This window comes from Citrus sinensis, chromosome 2, assembly GCF_022201045.2.
Source record: "Citrus sinensis cultivar Valencia sweet orange chromosome 2, DVS_A1.0, whole genome shotgun sequence".
Lineage (NCBI taxonomy): Eukaryota > Viridiplantae > Streptophyta > Magnoliopsida > Sapindales > Rutaceae > Citrus > Citrus sinensis.
In genome coordinates, this window is record NC_068557.1 from 3,471,842 (window position 1) to 3,491,076 (window position 19,235).

Genomic DNA, 19,235 nt, shown 5'->3' on the forward strand with positions numbered 1-19,235 from the left:
ATCCGAGCTAATGTGGGTATTTGCTTCTTCTTCTTCTTCATATTTATTACTAACATTCTACAAACAAGTCGTTTATTTGATGAAGATTTGAACACTGCACAAAATAGTAGCCGTTTATATATGTATGTGTGCACACACGCTTCTTTAGTGCCGGTGCCTTCATTTTTTTTTTTTTATGTAGATATGCTTTTAGGCTATGCGATTTAAGATTGTTAATTTTTAATGGTAATAAACCGTGCCGCCTTACCGTTCTTTCAAAAATAACTCTTTAAAGTTGCACTGCTTAAGAGCATGTCCGCATTAAGAAAATAAGGCCACAACACCCAAAAATGATGACATACATACATACCTACGTGTGTGTGTGTGTGTGTGTGTCAGAGTATTCTTAATCTTAAGTTGAACATCAATAATTAATTGAAAAACATTGTAATTACCTAGGACTATAGACACGATCACGTTTTTTATTATCACACCATTTCTTCATTCATAAGTTGATATTTATTAAACTCAAAAACTTTATTTTATTGCTAATTATTAGATCTAAAGTTTGACTCTAGATGATTTATATGATAGATTTTATCACTAATTATCAATTACTTAAATGTAATTTATGGAAGCTTTGATTAAAAGTTCAAGGATGGTTTTTGACACAACTCAAAAGTGTTGTTTATTACCAAGTATAAGAGTGTCTGGTTATAATCTAACCCGGTGAGCCTAAGGTCGAACCACAGGAAGTTTAAAATCTAGTAGTTAATTAGTAAACAAAGAAAATTAAATGAGGGAAAGGAAATTAATAACAATCAATTTAAAAATATGCTACGATTTCGGGATCCACTCTCAGATTTTAAATTATGGATATAACACTCTAATTATGGATATAACACTCTCATATATTGTATTTTGCATTTATTTTGCCAGTTAATTATTATGTCACTTAATCTTAACTAACCATTAGTGTGATAAATATGAGACCAAGTACCTAATGTGCCACAACTATATTGAAGTGTCAACATTATGTCGAAATACCATATAATCTAAAGATATCTAAATCGATAAATTAATATGACATTAAAGTTGTTCATTCTAAATTAATATGACATGAATGTCGAAAATTGTTCATTCTAAAATCTAAATACCCAACTATAGAGTTCCCAAGACATTGTGGAATTTGTCCAATTAAGCTATTGTTAGACATAAAGATGGCCAACAGGTTAAGTGGTGCGTGGCACGACACAGGCATAAAATATTAAGGTCATAAAAATCTTAGTTTCAAACAATAAAAACTCTAATTGTTTTATGTTTATTAAATAATTAAATGATATCATGATTTTAACAAATAAAATTATAAATATCATGACTTTATAAAATGACACATCTAAACTTTTACAACTTCAATATTTTATTTATGAAATCATAAATTAGTTAGAAGAAATAAGCTTCATTGCAAACAAAATATTTTTCACCATTTATACACAAAAAATAAAAATAAAATTGTGAATGAAATGTGTTTTATGATAAAATAGAAGTTGCATTTTTATTCAATGGAGTTAAAGTGCAAGTACAATATTAATAGCTCAAATAAAAATACGTATCATATGCATCATTACAATTGACCGTACATCTCAACTAGGTTGGCACCCACTAAACCATCTATCATTTACGAAATTGCATATTCTTGTTTAATTTTGAGTTCTTCATTGATAACGTTCAAATTTTTATTTTTTATTTGATTTTTTTCCTAATTTTAGGGGGGAGAAAAGGTAAAGAATGAGAGATTACTTAATAAATTAAATTTAGAGCAGAAGCACAGAAGCACTAAGCTCCTGCTAAACTGTTGTTCGACTTGCAAGTTTTGGATCAAATAATAAAGTATGTGCCTTGAGAAGTTAATTAGCTCATGGCCGGAATGTTATTTCTAATCTAGAGCTAGCATCCTGAGAAAATTTTGCATCCTAGCAGGGAAAAAGGTGCTGCAATTGTGTCTACTTTGTTGAAGTTTTCTGAATTTTCTGAAGTTAACATTGACAACAGAAGACTCAATTGGTAGACATTATTCTTTAATACTAAATATACAATTGAGTTCACAGCTATCAAAAAAATGGGGCAGTTTTTTTATTTAATTACAAAATTATCCTTATTGAAACCCATATAAGAGTATTTATATTAATTAGTTATATTGCTTCTTCAACTATCATCAAATTCTTATTCGAGTTCATTATTTAAGGAATAAATGTGTTATCTAAATAATCTCAAATGATGTACTAAGTAAATATTTTGAGAAATAAGACTCATTATGGCTCCTTTCTTTAGTTGTATCTTTAATTTCTTATTAATGAAATTCTCACGCATTGCCAAAAAAAAATGTTGTTAGCGTCACCATTGAAAGGGGCCAAATTATGTATTGGTTTGAACCGCATACGAACCAATCGGATTTTATATTTTCGAGTTCACCATTAGATTATAAGCCTAAGCAACAAGACTTGGTGCTCAAAGTCTAAAAGTATTATAAAGACTTGGTAACTCCCTTATTCACCTGCATGGCATATCTGTTCTTGTGACTTCAATAAGAAAAAAGATAGTATGGATTATTTAACTCAGCCTTTTCAACTTTTGATTTGCCTCCAGTTATTTCTCTTATATCTTCAGTGGACTTGACTGAAATGCTCATTAATGACTAGAAAAAATTATCTTTAACTTATAAGGTGGACTTGACTGAAATGCTAATTAATGACTTTGAGAAAGAAAGACTTGTTCAGTTTTTCTATACATACCTCTTAATTTGGATATATCTTAGATCACTAACTTTCAACTTTTCTGATCCTTCCCATGAGTTTCACTATCATAGCCGTGGAAAAGAAGTTTGGAGTTTTACAAAATTCGCAAAAAATATTAATTAAGATTACTGCTCCGCAATTCATACAATTGACCAGGGGAAAAGATCACTTTAGAGCCTTATAGGGGGAAGGGATTGAAGGAAAGATGCCTTTCTATTTTAAGTTCAGTAGTAAGAAAGAGCAGGCAACTTGGCATAAGTTTTCAGCTTAAGTTCATACAGTTGACCAGTTACATACATATATGATGACTTAAAATATCTGAGAGTTCGGGTTTCTTTTAGTATAAACGCATCTGCTTTTGGACAGGTTCGTGGAAAAACTAGAACATGTTTTTGATTTGGTAAATTATGTATTGTTTTGACCGGTTACGTACATATATGATAACTAATGGAAGGTCTAACAACTTAGCTTAACAAACTGTAACAGAGTCAAAACAGGGGAGAGAAGATGAATTGTGTTTGTGTAAATGACTGTTAATCTAGCTAGCTGTTACACCGGCAAATATGACAGATAACGAACATCTCGCCGAACTTAAGTAAATATCTAAATGGTTATTAATTGGATACAGCTTCAGCTTTTGGACTGGTTTGTGGAAATTGAAAAAATTTGAAAAGTGTTCCTCTTGAAGAATCAAAGTCTACTTTATACGTAAAGAAAGGGGATCTCAGGAAAGATAATCCATCAATGTTCAGTTACATTCGAGCGTGTTGACTACTTTCACGATGAAAGACTTCTATTGTCCCAAGGAGTTTAATCGAGTGATTTTTTAAGTATTCCACTGACCAATATGAGATTCCAAAGCAAGACTTGGTTCCCTAAGTCAATAAGTATCGAGGGGTCAATAAGTATCGAGGGGTCAACAATAACTTTGTTGGTAAAATTCCGAATATGTTTACCAACCTAACCCAACTTTCTCTTTTAAGCTTGGCAGATAATCAACTGATTGGCTCGATTCCAAGTTCAATCTTTGAACTTGTTAATTTGACATTTGTCTCTCTTTCTTCTAACAATTTCAGTGGCAGCGTTGAGCTTTACGATTTTGCAAAGCTCAAAAATCTTAAATATCTTATTCTTTCTAATATTAGTTTATCAGTTAGCACCAAATTAACAGTCAACTCGTCTTTCCCTAATCTTTCGGATTTGGATTTATCGGCTTGCAATATAAGTGAGTTTCCAGACATCTTGAGAACTCAACATCAGTTAGAGTGGTTGGACCTTTCTAGAAACCAAATCCGTGGTAGGATTCCCAGTTGGATGTGGGAGATCGGAGTACATACTTTGTATGACCTAGATCTTTCACGAAACTTCCTGACAAGCATAGACCATCTTCCGTGGAAAAATCTCGAATATCTTACCCTTGATTCGAACCTACTTCAAGGATCACTTCCAGATCTACCACCTCACATGTTACAGCTTTCAATTTCCAACAATAGTTTGACTGGAGAGATTCCTTCGTCATTTTGTAATTTGAGTTCCATTCAATATCTTGACTTATCCAACAATAGCTTGAGTGGACAAATTCCACAGTGTCTTGGAAACTCTACACTTGAAACTTTAGATCTCGGAATGAACAACTTCCAAGGTAGCATCCCACAGACATATGCAAAGGGCTGCAACTTGGCTTATCTTCGACTGTATGGCAATCACTTGGAGGGACCGTTACCACCATCTTTGACTAACTGTGTCAAATTGAAAATTCTTGGTGTTGGGAATAACAACTTTAGCGGTCAAATTCCAGAATGTCTTGGAAACTCAACACTTCAAGTCTTGGATTTGAGAATGAACAATTTTAGTGGCAGCCTCCCACAAACATTTGCAAAAAGTTGTGTTTTGGTAAGTCTTAACCTTAATGGCAATCGGTTGAAAGGACCATTGCCTCCATCTTTGGTTAATTGTCAGTATTTGGAAGTTTTAGATGTTGGGAATAATCAGATTGATGACACCTTTCCCTACTGGTTAGACGTTCTTCTTGAATTGCAAGTTCTTATATTGCGTTCTAATAGATTTCGTGGTCCCATTGGTGATACCAAAACAAGAGTTCCTTTCCCCAAGTTGCGAATAATTGATCTCTCTTACAATCAATTCACCGGTGTTTTGCCAATATGGTGTCTGAATGGTTTTAAAGCCATGATGCACGGGGATGACAATAGTATTGATGTCGATTATATGACGTTGTCGAATTATTCTTACTATGAATCAATATCTTTGACTGTGAAAGGCAATGACATACAAATGGAGAGGATTTTAACCACTTTTGCAACTATTGATTTGTCGAGCAACAAATTTCAAGGGGAAATATCAGTAGTGTTGGGAAAGCTTAATTCACTCAAAAGTCTCAACATTTCTCACGACAACCTGACAGGTGGTATTCCATCTTCGCTAGGAAATCTGACACAGCTTGAATCTCTAGACCTCTCTTCAAACAAGCTTGCTGGACGTATCCCAACACAACTGGCGAGTCTCAATTATCTTTCGGTGTTGAATCTTTCGAACAACCAGCTCGAGGGACCCATACCAGGAGGACCCCAGTTTAATACATTTGGAAATGATTCCTATTCTGGTAACTCGGGGCTGTGTGGATTCCCATTATCAAAAAGCTGCAGCATTGATGAGGCACCAGAACCACTAACACCAACAGGATTTATCGAAGGAGACGATGCTTCAAGCTGGTTTGATTGGAAGCTCGCTAAGTTGGGTTATGCATCTGGAGTGGTGATCGGCTTGTCCATCGGATACATGGCATTTGTGACTGGAAGGCCACAATGGTTTGTAAGAATGATCGAAAGGAAGCAATCCAGGAAGCTGGGAAGGGTGATCAGACGAGGCAGAGCAAGTAGAAGAAGTTTGTAGATGCATCTCTAAAGGCCCAGGTGAGTAATTATTAGTTTTGTCTTTTGGAATTATAAGCTGGTTTCTACTATTCTTTAAGTAGATAGCTTGCCGATATTATCGTAATCTAACAGTTGACTTGCAAAAATCACAATCCTAATTAATTTCAAATTATGCTTATTATCAACATCTATAGTGAGAAACAAAATGAGGATAATGTATAAGAAAGAAAATTTTAACTGAATTATTTATGCGATTGTTTTCTTCAGGAAACAATTTAATCGTGACATAGCTGCACTTGACAAGAGCTTTCAAGTTATGTACTTTCTTTTCTATTATTTTTTATGTTATTTAGTTGCTTTATTAAATATTTCTTTCAAATTCAAGGTTACACAAATTAAGAATGAAATTAAAAACAGTGGGGAAAAAAATTAATGTCCAATTCCGTTGCGAAATTAAATTTTTGTTGATTGATAAATTCTCTTCTGTTCCAGTCAACTCATGGCAGCTTCAATTGATCAAGCTTACAAATTCAGCATATATAATCCAACTTCAGCATTTATCAAATTTATTCTTAATCATGTATTTATTTTTCCTAATCAAATTTATCAGAAAACAATCACCTCGGGATTTGGTTATACAATAAATGTAACTTATGTAATATGATCATAGCGTTGGGATTTGGTTATTGTAACTTATCCGATGTGGTCTAATTGAATTTTGTAGAAGGTTTTGAGAGAAAATTAGGAGAAACTATGATACTAACTTTTAAGTATCTACTTGGAATATATTAAAAAATTTCAAATATTGATATCGATTATAAATCAACATTCAATTTTCTACAAATGCCGTATGTGTCATTTCTTTTTTATGATCATATATTTTCGATATTACAAAAATAAAATTGGTACACTAAATTACAAATATATATGATCATGATCCGACCCAATATGGGAATTTGCTTCTTCTTCTTCTTCTTCATATTTATCACTAATGTTCTACAAACATGTGATTTTAATTGATGACGATTAATGTTCTACAAACAAGTGATTTTATTTGAAGATGATTTGAACGCTATACAATATAATAGCTGTTTAAATGTGTGTGTACATATATGATTCAGCAGAGTACTCCTAGTCTTATCAATAATTAATTGAAAAACATTATAATTAGATGAGATTACAAATATGATCAATGTTTAATAATCTCCATCATCAAAAAATGAAGTCCTAATTAATGACTTTCATTTTTTTATCCTTCCAATGAGTTCACATATAGCCGTGGAAAAGAAGCTTAAGTATATAGTCTGCAATTTTACAAATCAATGCACCAACTAGACTCCAAATGAAAACAAGATGACGAGTTACATTTAGTAACAAGATGACGAGTTACATTTAGTAACAAGACTTGGTACTGTAAGTCTAAAAGTATTATATTTATTATTACTATTTTTTCAAAGGTGTTGTATTTAATTGGATTCCCCTGTTTTGTTGTGAGTTAAAGAGATGGCTACGATAAGTTTTTTATTCTTGTAAGGGGGACTTGAATAAAGTGCTCATTATTAATGGCTTTGAGAAAGAAAGACTTGTCGTATATACCCCTCTTAATTTAAACAATCTTTCTTCAGCAACTTCCAACCTTTTTTATCCTTGCCATGGGTTTCATAGACGTGGAAAAGAAATTAAAGCAGTTTCGAATTTTATTAAATTGGCCACAAATTCATGCAACTATTTCAACCTTTTTTTCCACGAGCAGTTTCGAATTTTATTTAAATTGGCTACAAATTCATGCAGCTTTCAACCTTTTTTATGCTTTCCATTGGTTTCATAGCGTGGAAAAGAAGTTGAAATAGTTTGAAATTTTTTTAAGTTGGCCTCAAACTCATGACCTACTAGATTCCAAACAATATCATGAGGCTCTCAATAACAAGACCTGGAGCGCGCTCTAAGTCTAAATGAACTATAATTAATTAAGACTATTCCGTCTTAATTTCAAAAGGTAGTATTGATCAAGCTTTTGAAATTAATATTACACATATTAATTTGTAGTCTGACTAATTAAGAAGTAAATGGAAGGTCTAACAACTTGCTTAACAAACTGAAACAGAGTCAAAACAGGGGAGGAAAAATTAATTTTTTGTTTTTTTTTTCTTTAATGACTAACAATGATCTAGCTCGCTGTTACATCAGCATATATGACAAATAACTTACTTCTCACTAAACTATCTTTTTACATGAATAAATTACTGCCAAAATGGTTACTAATTGGATGCAGTTTCAGCTTTCGTCTGGTTTGTACAAACTGAAAAAAAAAAAAAAAAAATGCTAATCTTGAGGAATCAAAGTCTGCTCTATAAGTAAACAGAGGGGATGATCAATAAAGATAACCCATGAATGTTTAATTACTTTCGAGTATGCCGATTGCTTCATAAAGAGAAAGTGCTATTGCCTTCATAAAAACAAATTCTTAAGTGTCTTGGAAACTTTACACTTGGGCATTTGAATCTAAGAATGAATAATCTTCATGGTAGAATCCCACAAACGTATGCAAAAAAACTGTAATTTGTCTGCTTAGGCTAAAAGACAATCACTGGAGGGACCATTGCAACCATCTTTGGTTAATTGGACCTGCTTAATGTTTATGGATGTTGGGAATAACAACTTGAGCAGCCCAATTCGACAACTTCTTAGAAACTCAACACTTATTAGGGTCTTGGATATGAGAATGAACGAATTTGAGGCAGCATCCCTCAAGTGTTTGCAAAGAGTTGTGACTTGAGAAGTCTTTAACCTTAATGGCAATCAATTAGAAGGACCATTGTCTCCATCTTTGATTAACAGTCAAACTTGAAAGTTTTTTATATTGGGAATAATCATGTTAGTGATACATTTCCTCATTGGTTAGAAATTCTTCATGAATTGAAAGTGTTAATATTACGATCTAACCGATTTCGAATCCAATTGGTGATGGCAAAAGAAGAGAAAATGGAACTCTTGTTTTGGTACCCCGAAATCGTTAGATAGTAATATAAGCACTTGCAATTTATAAAGAATTTTTAGTCAAAAATAGAAGTATCATTAACATAATTATTCCCAAAATAAAAAACTTCCAATTGGTGACAGTTAACCAAAGATGAAGGCAATGATCCTTCTAACCAATTACCATTAAGGTTAAGACTTATCAAATTACAGCTCTTTGTAAACATTTAAGGGATGCTGACATTGAATTTGTTCATTATCGTATTCAAGATCGTAATAAATATCGAGTTTCCAAGACATTGTGGAATTGAGCTGCTCAAGTTGTTATTTCCAAAATTAATAAACATCAAACCGATACAATTAACCAAATATGGTGGCAATGGTCCCTCCAGGTGATTGTTATTTAGGTAAGCATACAAATTGTAGCCTTTTGCATATGTTTGTGGGATTCTACCATAAAGATTGTTCATTCTAACATCTAAATACCCCAGTGTCAAATTTCAAAGACACTGTGAAATTTTTCCCATTCAAAATATTATTGGACATAGATATGGCAAATGGGTCGGGTCGTATGTGCGAGTATGTTTTAGTAGGGTATGTGGCAATGGTGTGCACACAAACAAATTGAATTGGGCTGAGAATTTTAAGCACATGGTCTTTAAAATCACGTCCTTCTCTATATGCAACAATGGAAAATATCAAATAATCCTGAATCAATTAATTGCAGCAATAATGATGTAGGAGGCGATATGGGCTTAATTTGGGTGTACATCTTCTATTTTGTAAGTTGAATTTGAATGTGTAATATTACTGTTCTGAAACTCACAATAAGATAATTGATTGGGAGTAAAAAGAAAATGGATTGAATAATTGAAGTAACTTAGGTCCAAAATCTCTGAACTTATATGATCCTTGTTCAAATGGCCCAGTGCGTGCCACGTCAACATGTGAAAACTCATCCACATCACCAGCCTCAATATTCTCGCCACGTCATCACTCAACAGGTTCCCACGGACGATAATTTGGATAAGAAAAACATTTGAATTAATAGCCTTCACTCTTCACAGAGAAACCAAAATGGCGCGAGCTTTGCTTCATTTGAATAGCACGGCCACGGCCATACTGGTCAGGGCTACAAGTGCTACTACAGAGGCAGTTCTTGACAGAGCTCAGTTTCAAATGAAGAACCAAAACGCCCGCGTTTTGATACTTCGAGGTACGGGTCGGGTCGGTGGATCCACCGCCTTTGCTCTCTCGAAGCTCTGCCCCGACCTTCAGATTGTTGTTGGCTCTGGAAAGAGGTGAAATCATTAATACCCATTTTATTTCTTCTGTTTCGTTTCCGCAAAAATGCAAGAAATAAAGGAGGGAAAGTTTTCGAGCTTTGTCATTTTCTGTTATTTTTACGTTTACTATGTTTCTTTGGTTATTTTAAAACTTAAATTCAAGGTGATGTCTAATGGTAAACTACTAAACTGCAATGCTTTTACATCTTTCTTAAAGCACATTCCTAAACAGTCACTCAACTACAAGTGATTATCATGTCCCGCAGTTGTAGATTAAGGCTCAATTTGGTAGTGCCATTGTGCGGTCGTAGCATTTCAAGACACGTCTAATTTTAAATGAGAGCTGCTGTGAAATGAGAGCTTTAGTTATGAAATATATGTTTATAGTGTTTGGTAAATGTTACTTTTTAATAATAATTTTGAGAAAAATAGTAAACCTTATACAAGTCAGGTAATTGTGGGTAAAATCGCTTTAATTTTCAAATTGCAGTTGCAAGTGTTTACCAAATACTTTAGAATTGTGATTAGGTGGCAGTAAAAAAAGAGAACCTAAACAGTCCATAATAATATTGCCAATGACGCAAAACTTGTAATTCTTTCTCTTTTTGGTTTTCCTAAACACTCGAAAGGCAATAATGTCTGTTTTTGTTGATTGATATGCTCTGACTACGGTATGTTATTGTTTTAGAATGTTGTCAAACATGCTAGTTCTTGGATGGAACTGTGGAGACATGGAGTTGTGAATTCAAATAGCAATGGCTGGAATGTTTCCTAATTTAGAGTGTTGCTGAGAAAATTTTGCATACCAGCAGGGAAAGGTGCTGCAACAGTGGCTACACTTGCAAAGAATTCTGAATTTGCTGAAGTTAATTCTGACAATGAAGGCTCACTATTAATGGCTTTTAGAGGTGCGATCGTTCGTCTCAGACTAGATATGTATTCTGTTGTTCCACATCAATAATTCTTTTTCATCCAGATTTTTCTTTTTTTGGGATAACAAACTGACTTTTAGTCTGGAGTTGAAGTAAAGGAATTTTTTCAGGACAGATATTTCGTTATTGACAATATTTTAATGATGTTTTAGTCTATAGTTGAAATGCTGCAACTTTGCTTCTGCAGATGTGGATCTTGTAGTTCATGCAGCAGAGCCTTTTCAATAGGCACCGAAATGCACTGTATTGGAATTTGCCATGGAAACCAAGGTGAGGAAAGGTAAATGTTGTGTTTGATTCTCTCTTTTCGAAGTCCAGTTTTCTACGTTTTATATATGTGATGATTGAAGCATGTATACAACTTTACTACGTAACCGAGATGTCATCTTATGTGTTCTTTTTGTGTCTCCTAACAGACAGCATACATTGATGTTTGTGACGATACCAGCAACTCTCAGCCCGCAAAGTCCTTCGAGGTTAAAGCAATAACTGCAAACATTCCAGCCGTAACTTCTGAAGGAATCTATCCAGGAGTAAGCAATGGTGATTTTATGAACATTCTTGTCCTGCAATCTGCACTTCTAGTGCAGAAAATTAAATATATGATGAAATGAAGAGTATGGATGGATAGAGCACAAATTCTATAATTGAAACATGTACAGCCTACAAATTCTTGCTTTAGAGCTAAAACATCATTGTTGGTGAACCCATAGGCCTGGCTCCAAAGCTCTTATATATTATGGACAGGATCCAGCGTGCTTGCGTTCATATACATGATTTTTGCCACTGGAAGACCTCAGTGTGATTTTTATATAATGTGACGTGTTTTTTGTACAGGAATTTTAGACTCATGGAAGGTAGCATTGGAAGTGAAGCAATCCTCCTGGTGCCAAACTTGCCTTGCTTTATTTCCATATCTTTAGAATATTTTACCACTTATATTTTATTGGTAATTAAATTTATAAAAATTTTGAGGGAAAAAATTATTCGAAAAATTATTGATGTAGGAAATGGCGTGGGCTGATCACTTTGATTTAGTGCATCTTTGGGCTATGAAATGTTGAATTTGGGCGTACTTGGAAGCCTGCAACAGGATGAACAACATTCATTGTCATTGTCCTTGTTGCCCATGATACTATTGACAAATTTCAATGTTTCTGGACTGAATATCGCATTTCAATTTACTTAATTTCCAGCACCTTAGGAATCTTCTATGATTTTTCTTTTTATTTTTATTTTATAAGAAATACATATTCTTACTCTAATTTCCAGTATTTTTCTAATAATGGTTAGAATCTGCTGCGTTCGTAGATTAGGCATTAACAGGCTATAAAACCTCATGGCTAAACAATTTTTATCAATTAAACATATTATTCAGAAACTTTATTTCTTCTTTTCGTCTCACTTTAGAAATATTTATAAGCCCAACGAATTTGCCCGTTTAACAAATTGTTCTTTGTATGCGCCATTGGGAAAATCAAATAATATTTAGAGGCTAACTTCAATGTCTTCTTGCATATAATTGTAAGATTTGTGCATTTAATATGTCATTTGAAGTACGCAATGAGATGGATAAAAATCTTTTCCTTCTCGTGATGTATGCGAGACTTTTTGCCAAATTCCAATGCCTTCTTGCATTAAAATTGGGACACATTATTTTGTATTAAAACGAATTTGCCAGTTTAACACACTGTTTTCGTGTACTAATCAAATAACTCTATTTGATTCGCTATTCGATCATAAGGGATGTAGGTGTTATAACATATATATGGATACCGTCTATTCCTCTACCTTGTATAAAACAATAATAATAACAACAACTGGAGTCTAAGCGGCTGCCACATCACCATTTCTCTTATCTATATATTGTTTGAGCTTTAATTTGGACAGGTTAGTGGAAATAGAATAATCAAAGTCTACTAAAAACGTCAAGAAAGGAAATGAGTAAAATACAAACATAGTCTATCAATGTTTAATGTTTAATGTAACGTTGCGTGTTGGCTGTATTAATAGAAATCCTCCGCATTTGCCAATAGGTTCGTAGCCCCTTGACAGCACTCATGCTCTCAAATCTTGAGAGCAATTAATTCGTGGGACTCACATTTTTCTGTCAATATAATTAGATATGGGTAGATTTTTTCTACTAATATAAATAGAGCATATATCTCTAACAAATTTACGAAATTATCCATCTGACTTTTAGGAAATTATACCATTTCAGGAATCAGGACCCAAAATTTCATTTGAATTTATTTTAAATTACAGCCCTGAGGAAACTTCTAAGATTTATACTTTTATTTTCATAACAAAATCTTAAGCTACTTCCGTTTGTTGCGTTTTTAATTAATTTCAGTTTACACCTTAAACTTTGCCGAATTTTTTTTTTTCAACTTAAGAGAGCATATTAACGCCTACATAAAAGAAGCTATATACCATTACAAATAGAGTAATATTAGTACAAAATTAATTCAAACTAGAGAAAAATATCACATATTTAGTGAGCCTTACTTAGGAAAAGGGTTTAAGATCTATATCGAGTATTGATCAAGCAATTTCAGAATAGAGATTACACACATAAATAGTAAACAATTAAGAGTAAATGGAAGGTCTAGCAACTAATTGGAATTTTACAAAACCAGTGGCAAATGCACAAATAAACTAGACTCTAGAACAAGATTACGAGGAAAAAAGTAGAAAGTTAGAAAAATTAGAGATAATAGGTAATAATCCCATTAGAAAAGATAATAAAGAAGTATATAAATTAAAAATAATTAACCCAAATATAACAACAAAAACAAATAATTTAGTTTATAATTTAGAAGACTTGGTGCTCTGACTCTAAAGGTGTTCTATTTAATTAGATTCCCCTCTAGTGGTGTCATTAAAAGATATGGATAGAAAAGGTTATTTTAACTTATGAGGTGGACTTGACTAAAGTGTTCATTAATGACATGACGTTGAGAAAGAATGTAACACCTTAGGCGAATCCCACATCGGCAAAGCACGGGAGAGATGTTGGGTTTATAAGGGGTGATCCACACCTTAATTGGCAAGACGCGTTTTGGGGTGTATAGGCGCCCCAAGTACAAATCCGTGCGGGCCTTGTTAAGACCCAAAGCGGACAATATCTTGCCAGGTCTGGGTTGGGTCATGACATTATCGTATCAGAGTGGCTCCGCGTGTCCTCTTGAGCGATGGTGGGGCAAACCTCAGCGAGGACGCTGAGTCCTAAAGGGGGGGTGTATGTAACACCTTAGGCGAATCCCACATCGGTAAAGCACGGGAGAGATGTTGGGTTTATAAAGGGTGATCCACACCTTAATTGGCAAGACGCAATTTGGGGTGTATGGGCGCCCCATGAACAAATCCGTGCGGGCCTTGTTAAGACTCAAAGCGGACAATATCTTGCCAGGTCTGGTTTGGGTCATGACATTATGGTATCAGAGCGGCTCCGCGTGTCCTCTTGAGCAATGGTGGGGCAAACCTCAGCGAGGACGCTGAGTCCCCAAGGGGGGGTGTATGTAACACCTTAGGCAAATCTCACATCGGCAAAGCACGGGAGAGATGTTGGGTTTATAAGGGGTGATCCACACCTTAATTGGCAAGACACGTTTTGGGGTGTATGGACGCCGCAAGAACAAATCCGTGCGGGCCTTGTTAAGACTCAAAGCGGACAATATCTTGCCAGGTCTGGGTTGGGTCATAACATTATGGTATCAGAGCGGCTCCGCGTGTCCTCTTGAGCGATGGTGGGACAATCCTCAGCGAGGACGCTGAGTCCGCAAGGGGGGGTGTATGTAACACCTTAGGCGAATCCTACATCGGCAAAGCACGGGAGAGATGTTGGGTTTATAAGGGGTGATCCACACCTTAATTGGCAAGACGCGTTTTGGGGTGTATGGGCGCCCCAAGAACAAATCTGTTCGGGCCTTGTTAAGACCCAAAGCGGACAATATCTTGCCAGGTCTGGGTTGGGTCATGACATTATGGTATTAGATCGGCTCTACGTGTCCTCTTGAGCGATGGTGGGGCAAACCTCAGCGAGGACGCTGAGTCCTCAAGGGGGGGTGTATGTAACACCTTAGGCGAATCCCACATCGGCAAAGCACGGGAGAGATGTTGGGTTTATAAGGGGTGATCCACACCTTAATTGGCAAAACGCGTTTTGGGGTGTATGGGCGCCCCAAGAACAAATCCGTGCGAGTCTTGTTAAGGCACAAACCGGACAATATCTTGCCAGGTCTGGGTTGGGTAATGACATTATGGTATCAGAGCGGCTCCGCGTGTCCTCTTGAGCGATGGTGGGGCAAACCTCAGCGAGGACGCTGAGTCCTCAAGGGGGGTGTATGTAACACCTTAGGCGAATCCCACATCGGCAAAGCACGGGAGAAATGTTGGGTTTATAAGGGGTGATCCACACCTTAATTGGCAAGACACGTTTTGGGGTGTATGGACGCCCCAAGAACAAATCCGTGCGGGCCTTGTTAAGACTCAAAGCGGACAATATCTTGCCAGGTCTGGGTTGGGTCATGACATTATGGTATCAGAGCGGCTCCGCGTGTCCTCTTGAGCGATGACGGGACAATCCTCAGCGAGGACGCTGAGTCCCCAAGGGGGGGTGTATGTAACACCTTAGGCGAATCCCACATCGGCAAAGCACGGGAGAGATGTTGGGTTTATAAGGGGTGATCCACACCTTAATTGGCAAGACGCGTTTTGGGGTGTATAGGCGCCCCAAGAACAAATCCGTACGGGCCTTGTTAAGACCCAAAGCGGACAATATCTTGCCAGGTCTGGGTTGGGTCATGACATTAGTGTATCAGAGTGGCTCCGCGTGTCCTCTTGAGCGATGGTGGGGCAAACCTCAGCGAGGACGCTGAGTCCTCAAGGGGGGGTGTATGTAACACCTTAGGCGAATCCCACATCGGCAAAGCACGGGAGAGATGTTGGGTTTATAAGGGGTGATCCACACCTTAATTGGCAAGACGCGTTTTGGGGTGTATGGGCGCCCCATGAACAAATCCGTGCGGGCCTTGTTAAGACTCAAAGCGGACAATATCTTGCCAGGTCTAGTTTGGGTCATGACATTATAGTATTAGAGCGGCTTCGCGTGTCCTCTTGAGCGATGGCGGGACAATCCTCAGCGAGGACGCTGAGTCCGCAAGGGGGGGTGTATGTAACACCTTAGGCGAATCCTACATCGGCAAAGCACGGGAGAGATGTTGGGTTTATAAGGGGTGATCCACACCTTATAAACCCAGCATCTTTCCCGTGCTTTGCCGATGTGGGATTCGCCTAGGGTGTTACATACACTCCTTAATTTGCAAGACGCGTTTTGGGGTGTATGGGCGCCCCAAGAACAAATCTCTACGGGCCTTGTTAAGACCCAAAACGGACAATATCTTGCCAGGTCTGGGTTGAGTCATAATATTATTGTATCAGAGCTGCTCCGCGTGTCCTCTTGAGCGATGGTGGGGCAAACCTCAGCGAGGACGCTGAGTCCCCAAAGGGGGTGTATGTAACACCCTAGGTGAATCCCACATCAGCAAACCACGGGAAAGATGCTGGGTTTATAAGGGGTGATCCACACCCTAATTGGCAAGACGCGTTTTGGGGTGCATGGGCGCCCCAAGAACAAATCTGTGCGGTTCTTGTTAAGGCCCAAAGCGGACAATATCTTGCCAGGTCTTGGTTGGGTCATGACATTATGATGTCAGAGCGGCTCCACGTGTCCTCTTGAGCGATGGTGGGGCAAACCTCAGCGAGGACGCTGAGTCCCCAAGGGGGGGTGTATGTAATACCTTAGGCGAATCCCACATCGGCAAAGCACAGGAGAGATGTTGGGTTTATAAGGGGTGATCCACACCTTAATTAGCAAGACGCATTTTGGAGTGTATGGGCGCCCCAAGAACAAATCCGTGCAGGCCTTGTTAAGACCCAAAGCGGACAATATCTTGCCAGGTCTGGGTGGGGTCATGACATTATGGTATCAAAGCGGCCTCGCGTGTCGTCTTGAGCGATGGTGGGGCAAACCTCAGCGAGGACACTGAGTCCCCAAGGGGGGTGTATGTAACACCTTAGGCGAATCCCATATCGGCAAAGCACGGGAGAGATGTTGGGTTTATAAGGGGTGATCCACACCTTAATTGGCAAGACGCGTTTTGGGGTGTAATTAGGCCCCAAGAACAAATCCGTGCAGGCCTTGTTAAGACCCAAAGCGGACAATATCTTGCCAAGTCTGGGTTAGGTCATGACATTATGATATCAGAGCGGCCCCGCGTGTCCTCTTGAGCGATGGTGGGGCAAACCTCAAGAGGACCGTTTCATGACCCATCGCTCAAGAGGACACGCGGAGACGCTCTGATACCATAATGTCATGACCCAACCCATACTTGGGAAGATATTGTCCGCTTTGGGTCTTAAAAAGGCCCGCACGGATTTGTTCTTGGGGCGTCCATACACCCTAAAACGCGTCTTGCCAATTAAGGTGTATATCACTCCTTATAAACCCAGCATCTTTCCCGTGCTTTGCCGATGTGGGATTCGCCTAGGGTGTTCCTACACCCCCCCTTGGGGACTCAGCGTCCTCGTTGAGGTTTGCCCCACCATCGAGGTTTACCCAACAATTTGCTCAAGAGTTTTTTGTTTTTATATGCCACAATACTTGCCTAATTTATGTATTGTTCATGGAGTAGATAACCAACTGATATGTTTCATATTCTTACATTTGATTTACAAAAATCACAGCCCTGATTAAATTCAAATTATGCTTATAATCAGCATCTATAGTCTATAGAGAGAAAGAAAATGAGGGTCATATATAAGAAATCACTGATAGGATGTGTTCTCTTGATTAGGAATTTTAGACTTTTGGAAGCTAGTAGTGGAAGTCAAATAATGTCCAGGTACCAAAATATGTTTTGCTTTCATTTCCATTGCATAAGAACATGATACTACACACTTACATTTTGATGGTTAACTTGATCAAAATTTTCAGGAAAAAAAATTATTTTAAAAATAATTTTGACGTGGGAAATGATTTGGGGCGACATTCATTTGGTGCCATTTAGGCCACATTTTTTCAATTGGGCGTATGGTATATACTTTTCAAAGCTGGTAACAACATGAACAATGTTGTCCATTTGCCTTTGACTCTGATGTCCGTGGGGCATTAACAAGATGAAATTGTACAATTTCAGGACTCAAAATCGCATTTGAAGAATTGAAGTTATTTCAAATTCCAGCACTTCGGGAAACTTCTAAGATTTGTACTTTACTACTTTTATTTTCATAACCAATTCTTATTTTCTTAACACAATGTTGACCTCTGGGCTAATCAAGCATTTAACTTTCCTAATACAATTTATCACAAAACGATTATCCCTTTTCATATTTTAAGTTCAGTAATAAGAAAGAGGAGGCACCTTCCAAATGTATGTACCTTTTTTAGTTTTATCCCACAAAACTTTATCACAAAACAATGGCCTTTTTTAGTTTTCCAAATGCAAAACTTTATAACGTCTTTGGTGGACGTTATTCTTTTATACTAAATATATCTTTGAGTTAAACAGTTATTAAAACATTGGGGCTAGTTTTTCATTTAACTACAAAATTACTTTTTTTGAAACCCATAAAACTATTTTTAAGTAGTAAATTAGTTCTATCACGTCTTCAACTATTACCAAATTCTTATTCGAGTTCACCAGTTTAGTAGTAAATGTGTTATCTAAACAATCTCAAATGATGTATTAAATAAATATTTTGAGGAACAAGGCTCATTATGTCTCCTCCCATTAGTTGTATTTTTAATTTCTTTTTAAAAAATTCTCTCATAATCAATTAAAAAAAAATCAGCTACCCCAAAAAAAAAAGCATTTAGCTTCGCGGCTGAACGGGGCTAATTTGTGTATTGTTTGACTGGTGAAACTCTTACCACATCGGCTCATATGTTGTTTTTAAATTGGAATAATGTATTAACAGAATAAAAATTTTCATAATCTAACAATTGATTTACAACAACCCGAGTCCTGATTAAATTCAAATAATAATTATAATCAACATCTATAGGAAAATTGAAAACGAGAATCATATGTAAAAAGAAATCATTTCGTATGCCCATTACCATATTATATTTGCACATTAGAAATTAATATAAAATAATAATTTAATAATTAATTTAATATAATTAATAATAAAGCAGTAATAAATTTAAACAATATTAATACAAAATTGATAAAGTATAATCTAACATTAAATACTATACAGAATTAAAGCAGAGGATGATGGAAAATCAAAATGAGTAGGATTCCACTTACCACCTAAATTCCAAAGCAAGACTTGGTGCCGTAAGTCAATAAATATTATATTATTAATTAA

The 19,235-nt window shown here is 36.4% G+C and overlaps 1 protein-coding gene and 1 long non-coding RNA gene across 13 annotated transcripts in view; both read left to right on the forward strand.

The window, feature by feature from the left end:
• LOC102623900 (receptor-like protein 19) overlaps positions 1-19,235 on the forward strand; it is a 47,744-nt gene that overhangs the window by 24,619 nt on the left and 3,890 nt on the right. The gene's annotated exons all lie outside the window — the stretch shown is intronic.
• Positions 9,671-12,124, forward strand: LOC112497183 (uncharacterized). 11 transcript variants are annotated; one of them, XR_003063807.2, is made up of 5 exons: positions 9,672-9,942; positions 10,616-11,139; positions 11,276-11,402; positions 11,697-11,745; positions 11,867-12,124. It is a non-coding gene; the product is annotated as an uncharacterized LOC112497183 (long non-coding RNA). The 11 variants fall into 11 exon arrangements; XR_003063805.2 differs by having other exon boundaries at positions 11,276-11,392; XR_008052377.1 differs by having other exon boundaries at positions 9,671-9,942; positions 11,276-11,745.